Source organism: Macaca fascicularis, chromosome 15 (genome assembly GCF_037993035.2).
Source record: "Macaca fascicularis isolate 582-1 chromosome 15, T2T-MFA8v1.1".
Lineage (NCBI taxonomy): Eukaryota > Metazoa > Chordata > Mammalia > Primates > Cercopithecidae > Macaca > Macaca fascicularis.
The window spans coordinates 120,570,878-120,586,545 of NC_088389.1; the positions used below are offsets into that span (position 1 = coordinate 120,570,878).

General features: G+C 45.8%; 1 long non-coding RNA gene across 1 annotated transcript in view; it reads right to left on the bottom strand.

Moving 5' to 3' along the window:
- Positions 1-4,257: 4,257 nt before the first annotated feature.
- LOC135967487 (uncharacterized) overlaps positions 4,258-15,668 on the bottom strand; it is a 161,067-nt gene continuing 149,656 nt past the window's right edge. Inside the window, exon 3 of the long non-coding RNA XR_010581642.2 lies at positions 4,258-5,656. This is a non-coding gene — a long non-coding RNA (uncharacterized lncRNA). The remainder of the gene's footprint in view (positions 5,657-15,668) is intronic.

The following is a 15,668-nucleotide window of genomic DNA, read 5'->3' on the forward strand; positions in this document are numbered from 1 at the left end:
TCCAACTACTTCCTCACATGCATACTATTTTACAGTACTTAGTTCTGTATTTCTAATTTCCATTAATTGTCATTATTATTGCTTTTTTATTGTATATAAACAATACTTAAATTTACTTATAGATAGATAGGAAAGGGGCACAGTTCTTATGTGGAGCATAATGTCTCCAATATCAAAGACATTTCAATGGCACTTGAACTTTCATGTGGTTGTTGAGAAGTCTGTTTCCAGTAGGGGTGGCTCCAGACTTTGTGGGGTCTAGAATTTATCAGCATTAATAATGCACAGTCTCAAGTAGTCCTTACTTTAACTAGTACCTTACTTTAACTTGACTTTCTTCCTCAAAGGGTATCACACAGGAAGGAACTGGTGTCACCATTTATCCCATTGCTAAATAGGTAGCTGGTGGTGGACTCTCAGGTCACAGTCCTCATACATTGCAGCTTCTGAGGGGGAGAAGCAAAGTTTTCCCTCTTATTTAAAAAAATGTGTATTCATGGCAAAAAAAAAAAAAAAAAAAAAGTGACTTGAAATGTTTTTGTTTTGTTTTGTTTTGAGATGGAGTCTTGCTCTGTCACCCAGGCTGGAGTGCAGTGGTGCGGTCTTGGCTCACTGCGACCTCCGCCTTCTGGGTTCTAGTGATTCTCCCACCTCAGCCTCCCAAGTAGCTGGGATTACAGGCATGCGCCACCACGCCTGGCTATTTTTTTGTATTTTTAGTAGAGATGGGGTTTCACCATGTTGGCCAGAGTGGTCTCAAACTCCTGACCTCAAGTGAGCCACCTGCCTCAGCCTCCCAAAGTGCAGGGATTCCAGGTGTGAGCTACAGCGCCCAGTCCAAAATGTTTGTTATTTTAAACCTGGCCATCTATAAGTTTAAGAAATGAACTTTGGGTTTTCTGTCCTGAGAGTTATTATTTTCATTTAGCTTTACAGTTAAAGCCTTTATTATTTAATCATAAGGAAGATTGCTTTCTCAATGTCAAGCATGAAATTGTGCCCTCTGTATTTTCTGTGGCTTCGTTTGTCTGAGAGAATCACACTGACAAGCAGAACATGGTAAAATAGTGAAGAGGAGGTGAAGGAGGAGGAGGGCAGAGCTCAGGCATCTGTTTCCACAGCAAACGCTAAGTCAGAGTTCCCACCAGAAACAGTGCAGTGCAGCCTGGAGGCTTACGGGCCTGTGAGACGCCTTCTGCTGTTTCGTACTTATTGCAGAATTCTCAACTTGACACCTACAGTAGATAACCCACTGATGTGTAATATATGTTACAGCCTACTCTGCCAGCATTTGCTTCTCATCAGCTCATTTCTCCATATTATTTATGCAGACAGTATTCAGTATATTTTATTTTATTTTTATTTTTTTTGAGATGGAGTTTTGCTCTTGTTGCCCAGGCTGGAGTGCAACGGCATGATCTCAGCTCACTGCAACCTCCACCTCCCAGGTTCAAGCAGTTGTGTTGCCTCAGCCTCCCAAGTAGCTAGGATTACAGGCATGCGCCACCATGCCCAGCTAATTTTGTATTTTTAGTAGAGATGGGGTTTCTCCATGTTGGTCAGGCTGGTCTCGAACTCCCGACCTCAGGTGATCGGCTCACCTCGGCCTCCCAAAGTGTTGGGATTACAGGCGTGAGCCACTGTGCCCGACCTTTTATTGTTTTATTATCATCAAAATATAAGAAGATAGGCATTTCCTTTTTATGGCAATGTTAAAACCTTATATATGCAGCAATTAGATTTTCTCTTTGATGCAGCTGTACACCTAGTATATGATGTATCAACAGATATATTTTTATGTATGGAAGAGAGTCTTTGATTTTTTTAACAGAGTCTTGCTCTGTTGCCCAGTCTGGAGTGCAGTGGCATGATCTGGGCTCACGCAACCTCCACTTTCTGGGTTCAAGCAACTCTCCTGCCTCAGCCTACCGACTGGCTGAGATTAGAGGCTCATGCCACCACGCCTGGCTAGTTTTTGTGTTTTTAGTAGAGATGGAGTTTCACCATGTTGGCCAGGCTGGTCTTGAACTCCTGACCTCAAGTGATCCACTCACCTCGGCCTCCCAAAGTGCTGGGGTTACAGGCGTGAACCACCACACCCAGTTTCTTTGATGGTCTTGATTTCTGTGCTGCTTTTTCTAAAGACCTTTTTAAATACCAAAAAGTCAACACTGCCTGGTAGTAAATGTGCATGAATAAAGGTGACTTGTGATACCCACCTAACAATACTGGCGAGCACTTTTAATCTCTTTATCTTTTTACTAACTGAGGAAATTGGAGTTCACCATAATCTCCTTTTTTTAAGTTATAAGAACCTGGCTCCAATGGAGAAAACTATGGTTGTGCATTCCTCATATAGTCATGAAGTCGAGAGACACTGGTACAAAATCAATTACTGTAATAAAATTGCCAAGGAAAACTGGTCATAACTATAGAGCTCATATTTGGTAATGCTTCACTTCAGATCCTTATCTGTATGGATGCCTTCCATTTTCAAACAACACTAAGATGTAGACAATTATTACTATTATTTCACACATGAGGAAAAAGTGGTATAGGCCTGGGATTGGAACCCAAACTGGAGCTGGGCATTTAATAAGGTTTTCCTTAAGATGGTCATCAAGAAATATGTGTTACAAGGGTAGTATTTATGGGCAAAAGTCCTCTCAAATTAGTGATATGCTCATCATAACATAAAACAATAGAAAAATAAAATCTCTGTTTTGTGTTTTTCAGACTCACATACATAGTGAGTTCGAATGATATAGCTTTACATATTAAATAAAGGGAGCTGGGGAAATCAGACACCTTGGAATTGGTAGCTTCCTGGGGATATAATGAAAGTTTAATAAGGAGGGAGTAGTCAGTGTGACAAATGTTTCTGAGGGTCAAATAAAATAACAATGGAGAAAGGCCCATTGCGCTTAGTTGCATGGACATCATCTGCGACATAGACACATTCTTCAGACAAGAGTAATTTCTTCTAGGTTGAGTGGTGGAAATAGAAACTTATTTGGGGCAAGCTGAGAAATGATTAAAAGGAAAAGAAGTACAGGAACTTTGAGCAGATACAGACATATCTTGTTTTATTGCACTTCACTTTATTGCACTTTGAAGATGCTGTTCCAGAACAAAGCACCTACATTCCTTGAAAATATTGGAGTTTTTTTTTTTTTTTTGAGGCAGAGACTCACTCTTTTGCTCAGGCTAGAGTGCAGTGGTGTGATCTGGGCTCACTGCGACCTCCACCTCCTGGGTTCAAGCGATTCTCCTGCCTCAGCCTCCTGAATAGCTGGGATTACAGGCATGCGCCACTACGCCCAGCTAATTTTTTGTATTTTTAGTAGAGACGGGGTTTCACCATGTGAACCATCGTCTCAATCCCCTGACCTCATGATCCGCTCGCCTCAGCCTCCCAAAGTGTTGGTATTAGAGGCGTGAGCCACCGTGTCACGCCTGAAAATATTGGAGTTCTTTATGTTCCTCCCCTTTTAGCTTTTTGCATCCCATTCTCCTGGGAAAAATTTAATGGATCACTCCAAATGAGAATGTGATAGATGTAAATGTTTAGAGGATAAGAGATGGCCGTGGCCCAATGTATGGTAAGGGGGTGTGCTGCCTGCCCAAGAGCAAAAAAGTTTAGACCTCAGCATCGTTGCCTCCCAGTAATCTGGATGGAAGGATTGCTGTGTGAGCTGCCCCAGGAGGGTTGAGCCCTTTAAACATATTGTCAGGGAGCCTGAGCTAAAGGTTTCTGTGCTCCAGTTTGGAACAGAGGGAACAGGGCCTCACTTAACCAACCATTTCTGAAATATACCATGTGGGCTTGGAAGATGTCAGAGATCACACGCACACTCGTGAGCAGAGAGATTGTGATGTGCACTGGCTTATGGGAATGTCTCCTTTCACCTGACCCCAAAAGTGACTCACACTGAGCATTCTGACTTTTTGTCAAGATGATTCCAAACTAGATGATTCAGAGAGCAAAAGCAGTAAGATATTTGACATTGGTGGTTGGCATTTTCATAAGTGTTAGACATGATCTTCCTGAACATTATCCGTGTAAATAATATGATGGGATCATTCATTTAAAATAGCCTAAAGTACTAGGGGCAGGCAATGTGGGACAGAGGAAGTGACTAAAAGTGCATTGCAGGTTTAGAGTCTCAAAACTAGAATCAGATGGGCTCTGTTTCAAATCTTGTGTTGTTATGCCCAGACCGTTTGTTCCCCAAAGAAGACCACCAGAGTCCAGAGTCAAAGCCAAGCGGCAAGGATCTTTACTACAAGTTCGAACTTGGTCCCTCCATTCCACAGCATACAAGAGGGCCTCGAACAATGCGAGTGCTTGCTTTTTATAGCCCGATGTAAAGAGGATATGTAAAGTTACAGGGAACAAGGTAATTCTCTCGGTTACAGCATTACAATTGGTTAACATTCTACATTTAGCATTCCTTATCGGAGATCTCCCAGGTGATGTTTTTCTGAAGTCTGAAAGAAATATGGAGGAATGTGTTTGTGCTGGGCTCAGGAAGTTGGGAGATATATGGGGGATGTGCCTCATTCCTTTCATTCCCCCCTTTTTTTCAGGTAACTCTAGAGCCAGTCTTGGGTCTTATAAGTCTGACTCTGTTTCAGCGTTTACAGGTTGGTATTGGGCTCTGAGGACCATGAGCTGAACAGTGTTAAACCTTTCTCTGACAAACTGCAAAATTCTGTTAACAACACAAGGTCCTACGGTTAGCAGAAATAGTAGACTTAGCAGGGGTCCAAAGAAGGGGGCTAACAGAGAAAACATAGAGGAATTCCACCATTGGTCTGCAGCTGAAGCAAACTGCCGTGTTTTTACTTCAGTGCTTAACTTGCGTAACTGTTGGACCTGGTCTTTTACAAGCCCTGATTTATTTATGTAGAAACAACAGTCCTCTTTCAGAAACATACATGTACCACCTTTTTCAGCAGTGAGTAGGTCTAGGGCCCTCTGGTTCTGCAAGGTTACCTGGGCTAGGGACGTGAGCTGTCGCTGAAGGGAGGCAAGGGACTCAGCTGACTCCTCCATAGCAACGGCAAATTGTTGGTACAACTTGTTGCTTTCTATGAGGGTGTGACCTAGGGCTCCCCCCACTATCCCGGCCGCAATGAGGGATGCGGTGAGGGAGATTCCTGCAATGAGGGGGAGAAATATGGCTCGTGCAGGTCTCGGTCTAGGGACTGGGTGAATAGCAGTACTAGTCCAGTTACCGGTGTACCCTAGGAACTCGCCAGCAGTTAGTAGAGTCAACCGGGGAACTAATGTGACAGGGAGACACAGTAGGTTGGTAACAGAGGGAACTAGATAGGTTCTTAGATCTGTCCACAGTCCACGTGGCCGGTGCTTCAGCCGCCGCCGTGATTGGTCCCAGAAGGTCGGAGGTTGGGTCCAGTGGCTTGACGTGGGTGTAGTGGATCCACGACGCGATGCCTTTTACCTTCAGGGCGGTGGGTGTGGTCAGGAGTACCTGGAGTGGTCCTTTCCACCTGGGTTCTAGGGTCTCTTGTCGGTGTCGCTTAACCAGGACCCAGTCTCCCGGCTGGTACGGATGGGGTGTCGGTGGGTGACTGGTCTCATATAGTTCCTTCAGCTTGGGCCAGATTTCTTGATGAATTTTCTGCAAGGCTTGTAGGGAAAATAAGAATTCAGAGACATTTTCTGTTTCAGACTTAAGCAGATCATCTTTTAAGCTGGGAACCAGGGGTGGAGGTCTGCCATACATGATTTCGTAAGGGGTAAGGCCCAGTCTGTAAGGGGTATTATGGGCCCGGAACAGAGCGTAGGGGAGAAGGACTACCCAATTAGCGCCAGTCTCCATAGTCAATTTAGTTAAGGTCTCTTTTAAGGTCCGATTTATCCTCTCTACCTGTCCTGAACTCTGGGGCCAGTAAGCGCAATGTAGTTTCCAATTTGCCCCAAGGATGGAAGCCAAATCCTGACTTACCTTAGTGACGAAGGCGGGCCCATTATCTGACCTTATCTGGACGGGGAAGCCATACCTGGGAAGGATATCTTCCAGAATTTTCTTTGCTATGACCTGAGCAGTTTCTCTTTTGGTTGGGAATGCTTTCAGTCCACCCTGAAAAAGTATCTACAAAGACAAGTAAGTACCGATACCTGTACTTTCCTGGCTTTATTTCAGTAAAATCTACTTCCCAGTAGATACCAGGCCTGGTTCTCCTGAGCCTTGTTCCCGCTGCAGTCTAGGATTGGGGGTAGGCGTTGTCAAGCTGGCAGATTTTGCAACTTGCCACGATGCTGCTGGCCTTCTCGGCTGTATATCTGAATTTGAGCTTAGAGCATCTGATCAGGTCTATCATCCGCCGAGCACCCAGGTGGGTGGTTCGGTGGATGTGTTCTAACACTTGTTGTCCTAGTTTTTCTGGTAGGATGGTTTGATCATTAGTGTCAGTCCACCACCTATTCTGGATCTGTTTCAGGGGAAGCTTGTCAATCCACTGGAGATCTTGTTCTGAATAATCAGGGAAATATGGCAAGTCCCGGGGGCCTGGGTCAGGGAGCTGGAGTGCAAGGAGTTGGCTGGGAGCCTTTGCCACATTTCTTGCAGTTTGGTCTGCCAGAAAGTTGCCTTGAGCAGTTGGAGTGGTTGGTTTCTGATGCCCTGGGCAATGCACAATGGCTTTTTTTGGCTTCCATAGCGCTGTTAACAGGGCTAGGATCTCTTGCTTGTTTTTTATCTCTTTTCTTTCAGCCGTTAGTAACCCTCGCTCCCTGTAAATGGCCCCATGTATGTGCGCCGTAGCAAAAGCATATCGGCTGTCTGTATATACTGTCAGCTTTTTCCCTGCCCCTAAGGTAAGAGCTTGGGTGAGCGCTATCAGTTCGGCCTTCTGGGCCGATGTCCCCGGGGGCAGGGGTTCCGCCCAGATTACCTCAGTCTCTGAAGTCACTGCCGCTCCAGCGTACCTCTGGCCTTGATGCATGAAACTGCTCCCATCAGTGAACCAGAGAGGTCAGCGTCAGGGAGTGGGCAGTCCTGCAGGTCCTCTCGAACTCCGTGCACCTGAGCTAGTATCTCGGTGCAATCATGGAGTGGCGCGTCCAGGTCCGGGTTGGGCAGCAGCGAGGCAGGGTTTAAGGTCGTTGGGGGCAGGAAGGTTATCCTGATAGGATTTCCTTGGTAGTGGGTGAGCCGGGCGTTACTTATCCATCGAATAGGTGGCTGTTTGAGTACACCTTCGATGGCATGTGGGGTAACGACCCGCAATTCTTGACCTATGACAAGTTTATCAGCATCTTGTACCATCAAAGCCGTGGCCACAATCATTCGGAGACAAGAGGGCCACCCGGCAGCCACTGGGTCTAACTTCTTTGACAGGTAGGCAACCGGCCTCCACCAGGGGCCTAAGTTCTGAGTTATTACCGCCTTGGCGACACCCTTACTCTCGTCCACGTATAAGTGGAAGGGCTTGGTGACATCAGGTAGTCCCAGTGCAGGCGCAGAGAGTAGGGCGGTTTTGATCTGTTGGAAAGCCTACTCGGCTTCGTCTGTCCAATTAAATGGCTGCTGCCCCCGTGTTGCCTGATACAAGGGTTTAGCCAGTTCTGCAAAGCCGGGTATCCATAGTCTACAAAATCCCGCCGACCCCAGGAATTCCCTCACTTGTCGGGTGGATTGTGGCCTGGGGATCTGCAGAACAGTCTGCTTCCGGGCGTCTGTTAACCAGCGCTGCCCTCCTTTTAATGTCTGGGGCTGCCTGATTTACGAAAGACATTACAACAGCTGCCTGACTTCCTGGAGCCTCTGGGTCTATGGGGGTGTACTGTCTAAAAGCTTCCATTAATCTTTCTAAGTAGGTAGCTGGGCTCTCTGTCTTTCACCTGCAGAACAGAGTATACTTTAGCCAAATTAGTGGGCTTGCGAGCAGCTGCCCGGAGACCCACCATTAGAGTCTGGCGATAAAGGCGTAGCCGTCCCCTACCTTCTGCCATGTTGTAGTCCCACGCCAGCCTGGTCAGAGGAAAAGTCGCATTTATGAGGTTGGGGTTGGCAGTCGGTTGACCGTCGTCCCCCGGGACCAGCTTTCTAGCTTCTACCTGTATTCTCTCTCGCTCCTCCGTTGTGAACAAGATTCAGAGGAGCTGCTGACAATCATCCCAAGTGGACTGCTGGGTGAGCATGACACTATCCAGTAAAGCCATTAAATCTTTGGGGTTGTCTGAAAACCGAGCACTCTGGGTCTTCCAGTTATACAGATCACTGGTAGAGAATGGCCAGTACTGGAGCCTGGGGATTCTCGTGTCATCTGGGGGTCCTATTTCCCGAAGGGGTAAAGCCACCGTGGAGTCAGGCGGCTGGGGGGGGGGCTAGCCTGCAAAGTGCGCCTTTGCGTCCGCCCCGCCGGCCTTTCAAAGTTACTTTCCTTTTCAGCAGGCCCGTGTGTGCCGGCCGCCTCCTGTCCGCCTGCTCCCTCCCGCGGCTCAGCCCGGGGGTGGGTCCGGGTGCGTTGGCCGCCTCCCGTCCGCCTGCTCCTTCCCGCAGCTCAGCCAGGGGTCCTGGGGCCTGGGGCCCGGAGGGGTACAGAGGGGGTTCTGTGAACAGTGGGTCCCCACTATCAGGTAGAACAGGATGGGGGGGCGCAGTTGGTTGCTTGGATTTTAGCGGCCGAGCAACCAGTGCCTTACAAGGTTCAGGGGCTAATTGGAAAGGTGACAGCCAAGGAGGCGGGTTAGAATCCCTGTGAAGGAAATCTGACTTATTAATGATATCTAGTCGCAAGCACGCTTTGGCAGCCCGGGTCAGAAACAGCTGCTGCCCAGATCGCAAATGCGCTCCAGCAGCTCAGATCGCGAGCGCGCCCCGGCCGCCCGGGTCAGACAGCTGCTGCCCAGATCGTGACCGCGCTCCGGCGGCTCAGATCGCGAGCGCGCCCCGGCCGCCCGGGTCAGAAACAGCTGCTGCCCAGATCGCGACCGTGCTCCGGCGGCCCAGATCGCGAGCGCACCCCGGCCGCCCGGGTCAGAAACAGCTGCTGCCCAGATGGCAACCGCGCTCCGGCGGCCCGGGTCAGAAACAGCTGCTGCCCAGATGGCGACCGCGCTCTGCCAGCTCAGATCGCGAGCACGCCCCGGTAGCCCGGGTCAGAGTTAGCTGCTCGGATCGCGACCACACTCCGGCAGCCCAGATCGCGAGTGCGCACCAGTAGCCCGGGTCAGAGTTAGCTGCTCGGATCGCGACCGCGCTCCGGCAGCCCAGATCGCGAGCGCGCACCGGTAGCCCAGGTCAGAGTTAGCTGCTCGGATCGCGACCGCGCTCCGGCAGTCCAGATCGCGAGCGCGCACCGGTAGCCCGGGTCAGAGTTAGCTGCTCAGATCGCGAACGCGCTCTGGCAGCCCAGATCGCAATTTAGATCAGACGAGAGCCAGGGGACGTCTCCCACCAGTCTCCGCTGGCTGTCCTATAGCGCGTCCGCCAGGACGGCGCCAGCTCCAGTTTCAGACCTCGCAAGTCACAGATTCAGATTCAGAACAGACACAGACAGACAAACGGAGACGAGCCGGCTCACCTATCAGTAGATCGATCCTAGTAGATCCCTTGACCAGGGGTCTGGTGGGCTTGGGGAATCCCGGACGAGCCCCCAGATGTTATGCCCAGACCATTTGTTCCCCAAAGAAGACCACCAGAGTCCAGAGTCAAAGCCAAGGCGGCAAGGATCTTTACTACAAGTTCGAACTTGGTCCTTCCATTCCACAGCATACAAGAGGGCCTCGAACAATGCGAGTGCTTGCTTTTTATAGCCTGATGTAAACAGTATATGTAAAGTTACAGAGAACAAGGTAATTCTCTCGGTTACAGCATTACAATTGGTTAACATTATACATTTAGCATTCCTTATCGGAGATCTCCCAGGTGATGTTTTTCTGAAGTTTGAAAGAAATATGGAGGAATGTGTTTGTGCTGGGCTCAGGAAGTTGGGAGATATATGGGGGATGTGCCTCATTCCTTTCAGTGTCACTAACTGGTTTTCTGATCTTGAGTAATTTACTTAACTTCTGAGTTTTAGTTTCCTTCCTGCCAAAAGTAGGATAATTTTATGTACAACATTGGCTTATTCTAAGTGTCAGGCCTCTGAGCCAAAGCTAAGCCATCATATCCCCTTTGACCTGCACGTACACGTCCAGATGGCCGGTTCCTGCCTTAACTGATGACATTCCACCACAAAAGAAGTGAAAATGGTCTGTTCCTGCCTTAACTGATGATATTCCACCACAAAAGAAGGGAAAATGGTCTGTTCCTGCCTTAACTGATGACATTCCACCACAAAAGAAGTGAAAATGGTCTGTTCCTGCCTTAACTGATGACATTACCTTGTGAAATTCCTTTTCCTGGCTCATCCTGGCTCAAAAGTTCCTCCACTGAGCACCTTGTGACACCCCACCCCTCCCCGCCAGAGAAGAACCCCCTTTGACTATAATTTTCCTTTACCCACCCAAATCCTATAAAATGGGCCCACCCCTATCTCCCTTCACTGACTCTCTTTTCGGACTCAGCCCACCTGCACCCAGGCGATTAAAAAGCTTTATTGCTCACACAAAGCCTGTTTGGTGGTCTCTTCACATGGATGCAAATGAAACTAAGAATCATGTGAAGAACATAGAGCACTGAAATAGAGAGTAGTAAAGAGTATTTTTAAAACACAGTTCTGAAAGAGAACAAAAAGTAGTTCTTGAACATCTGGAAAGAGAAAGCTTTTGATGTTTGCATTCTCTTTCATTTGTTTCTTCACAAGGGTGTGACAGAGAAACACATTGAAAGCTATACCGGTGTTGATCACTAACTATGCAATGCACTTATCCAAAGCATGCACTTCTATGGTCACTGTCACCACAGACATGGGTTTTAAGTCTAAAGTATATAGCATGTAGATTTCTTGATATTTTAGAATTTCTCTGGGGGTGGACGTATGTGATATGAAATGAAAGAAGACTGTGAAGGATTGGACAGATTAGGAAGTCACACTGGAAGTTACTGAGATTTGTTGCGGACTGTAGAGTTCAGCTATAAATAAAGTGAAGTGGCTTGGGGAAGAAAAGTTTCTGCCTTGGGAAAACTGAGTTAGCATGTGGGTATAATATCACTAAAAGAAGGAGCTTCTTTTAGAAACCTATAACTTATTCACCAAACGAATATTTATCAACTGTTGACTTTGTGTGAGAGGCTCTGTTTCAAGTGAGATCCTAACATGAGCAAAACAGATGTGAGCCTGACCTTCATGGCTATGGTATTCCAGTTGGTTAGAAGGACCATACACAAGGAAATAATTGCAGAAGCAGTGAGTGACAATGAGGGAAACAAACTGTGTTCTGGAGAAAAGGCTAACACAGGGCTATCTTCATTACACTGGGGGTGAGTGAAGACTCCTCTAAGAAGCGACATGGAAGCCGAGATCGAGAATGAGACCAGAAAGTGAGAAGAAGCTGGAGGATAAGCAAAGAGCACCAGGAAGAGTGTTTTAGGAAGACGAAAGAAAATCAGCAAAGGCCCAAAAGTGACAAATAGCTTGACCTGTTCTAGGAAATTGAAGAAAGTCAGCACTAGCTACCCAGAAAAGTAGAGAGAAACAAGATCCTTTAGGTGCATGGTTTGCTCCTTAATGAAGTAAGGGTTGGAGGTGTAGGAAAGGTGAGTCCTCAAGTCCAGTGCCTAAGAAAAGGGATAAAAGAAGTAGTCCTTTCAAGGCCAGCTTCAAAGTGGAGAAGCTAAAAGACAATGGTACCTTCCTATCACCAGGGTTGCCTGTTCTCACATGACTGAGGTCTTTTGTTATGCTAACCATCACTGCCTCTTTTCTCAGTTAGGTGTTTCTAGCTCATTAGGCCAAAATTCCAGAAGGAGATTGTGAACTGTTGTCCAGGAACGGGGTGCACAGGATGTGAGATGTTATCACCCTATAATATTTATTCCACATCTATAGAAATCTGGACAGCACCCACATGCTCTCTGCACAGCTGGACATAGTTCCCAAACACAGAAGACTTTCTACAGAGCAAGAAAATAAGGATATGAACAGACACTTCTCAAAAGAAGACATTTATGCAGCCAACAGACACATGAAAAAATACTTATCATCGCTGGCTATCAGAGAAATGCAAATCAAAACCACAATGAGATACCATCTCACATCAGTTAGAATGGCAATCATTAAAAAGTCAGGAAACAACAGGTGCTGGAGAGGATGTGGAGAAACAGCAACACTTTTACACTGTTGGTGGGACTGTAAACTAGTTCAACCATTGTGGAAGACCGTGTGGTGATTCCTCAAGGATCTGGGACTAGAAATACCATTTGACCCAGCCATCCCATTACTGGGTATATACCCAAAGGATTATAAATCATGCTGCTATAAAGACACATGCATATGTATGTTTGTTGTGGCACTATTCACAATAGCAAAGACTTGGAACCAACCCAAATATCCATCAATGATAGACTGGATTAAGAAAATGTGGCACATATACACCATGGAATACTATGCAGCCATAAAAAAGGATGAGTTCATGTCCTTTGTAGGGACATGGTTGAAGCTGGAAACCATCATTCTCAGCAAACTATCGCAAGGACAAAAGCTAAACACCGCATGTTCTTACTCAAAGGTGGGAATTGAACAATGAGAACACTTGGACACAGGAAGGGGAACATCACATACTGGGGCCTGTCATGGAGTGGGGGGAGGGGGAGGGATAGCATTAGGAGATATACCTAATGTAATTGATGAGTTAATGGGTGCAGCACTCCGACATGGCACATGTGTACATATGTAACAAACCTGCACATATGCACATGTACCCTAGAACTTAAAGTATAATAATAATAATAAAAAGAAGAGTAAGAAAAATCTACCCTTAAGTCTACAGATGGAAATATGAAAGTACTGAGAACAAAAAGGCTTACAGGTGCCTTTGCCAACATTTGGGGTTTTTTGGGAGTGGTTTTATAGAATCTTCAACTTTGTTGTTTCTCTTCTTCCCTCTTTTTTTGCTTTCTTCTAGCCCCTGAGAAAGGTCTTCAGATGATCCCTTCTTATGAAATCTTTCTGTATCCACCTTGTTCAGTTCTGAATATCTCAGTGGTGTTTCAGCATTTGTCTTCTATGGAGAATCTCTCCTATGTGAGCCTATGCTGGTTAAGATGATGAAAGGATGCTCAACAGTATCAATATTGTGGCTTTTGTCAGAATACTAGTGAATAATTTATGTGTTTATATCCTTCTTAATTTTATATGAGACACTCTTTTTTGGGACCATAGGGAAGATTGATTGGAAATAAAAATAAAACATGACCTATGGTTTCAGTATTTACTTGCGTTACAGCCTAACAGGTTCTTCTTGCCTGCTGCACAGAAAAGCTAATACACTGAGGCAGCAGTGCTGCAACAGAGAAAGAGTTTAATTATCACAAGGCAGCTAAGTGGAATTGCAGGAGATATTGCTCAAATCCACCTCTCCAAGAACTTGGAATCTAAGGCAGGGGCTAGGGAATAGGTGCTGCTGATTGGTTGGGGATGAACTCATACAAGTGTCTAAATTGTCTTTGTGTGCTGAGTCAGTTTCTGGGTGGGGTGCGGTGGAGCACAGGACGGGTCGAGTCTGTTCCTCAGTATGAGTCACAGGCCTGGGTGCTGTCTGTTGGTCTGCCAGAATGCCATAGTCTGAAAAATAGCCCAAAGACTAATCTTAGGTTTCACAGTACTGATGTTACCTATAGGAACAATTGGGGAAGTTATAAATCTTGTGACCTCCAGGTACATGACTCCTGAGCAGTAAGTGATTATAGAAAAGCAAGCTAGGAAATAACGGCTGGTTGTCACTCAACTATTCCTATATCTTAGCAGAACTCAGGCCCCTGCCATATTTCTAACCTTCTGGTCTTTCACTTGTTTTACAACGGTAGTTTCTGTCCCCAAACAAGAAGGGTGTGAATTTCAGGAAAACCTATTATTGTCCTTGCTTTAGAACAAAATGTCTCCCATAGTTAGGTTGGCCTATGCCCAAGAATGAGCAGGTACAGTTAGCTTGTGAGGCTAGAAGCAAAATGGAGTCATTTATGTTAGATTCCTCTCACTGTTGTAATTTTGCAAAGGTGGTTTCACTTGGGGCAATTATGTTATCCAAAATGATAGAAGTATTTTATTAAATGTCAAGTGTAAGAAAGCTCCAATACTATATAATTAATACTTTGCAAGTTATTTTATAAATATTTGCTATTTCACGAGTCATCTATAAACATATCATGATGGTCGGGCCTCTTCTTGAAAATCATTTTTGGTGCCTTAAAAATCCAATGGACAATTCACCAAACATTTTGATTTCTTTATTTTTAACATTTTTCCCCTCTGCACCACCTTAACCATCCACTCCCTTAGAAATGCCACAAAAACTTGTCATTACAATCATCTAATCACCTCAAAATCTCAATGTATTTCAAGTTCACAGTTTCTAAAACCTCTACTCCAACAATTTTCAAAAACACTCAGACTTCCAATTCATAGGCCTCCTTCTACTTTTTGACTGTTCATCTCTGCCACTACACGTTCAATTTTTTAACCACAGGAGATTCTTTTATCTATTTTGCGAATCATTCCTTTAAATACACTCTCAAATCTCAAGATCCTCCAAACCTCTATTAAACTTCCCTGACATAACTTCAACCCTGATTAGACGCAATTTCCCACCCACTTTAGTCTACACTCAAGCAAGTGAATATAATTAGACAAGCACAAACCCCATGCTGATCAAATTCACATTCTATTTATCACCAAATGTTAAGAAAGCATGCTTCTGTCCAGCAACAAGACTTACATTTCCCTAAACATTTTCGTCTCCCTGCTACCCTGCTGAAATAATTATTTCATGCCTTCTCTTCTTTGCTCACATCTCCAATGACCACTCCCCTCATCTCTCTCCACATTGTTTCCTACTTTGCTGAGAAATTAGGAGCAATCAGAGCAGAATCATCTCTCATTCTCACATTTCCTCTCCATTTGCACTCCTATGTGCCACCCCTCCTCCAATAAACCCTAGCCCTGAGGCCAGCCCCATTACCCATGGGAATGGCTCTAATCCCTCCCGCTTTCTCAAGGACCCTCTGCTCTTGCATCTTCTTATTCACTTGAAATAAGTTGTTCAGTCTCCACTGGAGACTTTCACATAAAATATGCAGTAGTTCTCCCATGCAGTAGTTCTCTCAAACTTTCCCTTGATTTCCATATCTCCTCCTGGCCACCACCCTTTTTTAATACTCATATTTACAACAAAACTTCTCAAAGGAGTTGTCCATTTTTCTACATACCCATTGTCTGTTCTCATTCTCTGTATAAATTCACTCCAGTAAGGAATTCCCACCAGATCACTGAAATCGCCCCTCACCAGTGGCCCATGACCCGTGGGTGGTTAGTTATTAGGTCTTACCTTACATAAGCTGTACCATGAGACCTGGAGCAAATGGATCATGCTTTTCTTCTGGACATATTTTTGCTCTTGGCTTCTGAGTTAGAACTCCTTAGCAGCTTCTTTTGCTGCCTACACATTTCCTCATCTCACATCTGAATGTTGGAGGGCCCGAGGGCTCAACCCTTTGTCTTCTTCTCTTTTCCTTGACATATATTCCCTGGGTGAT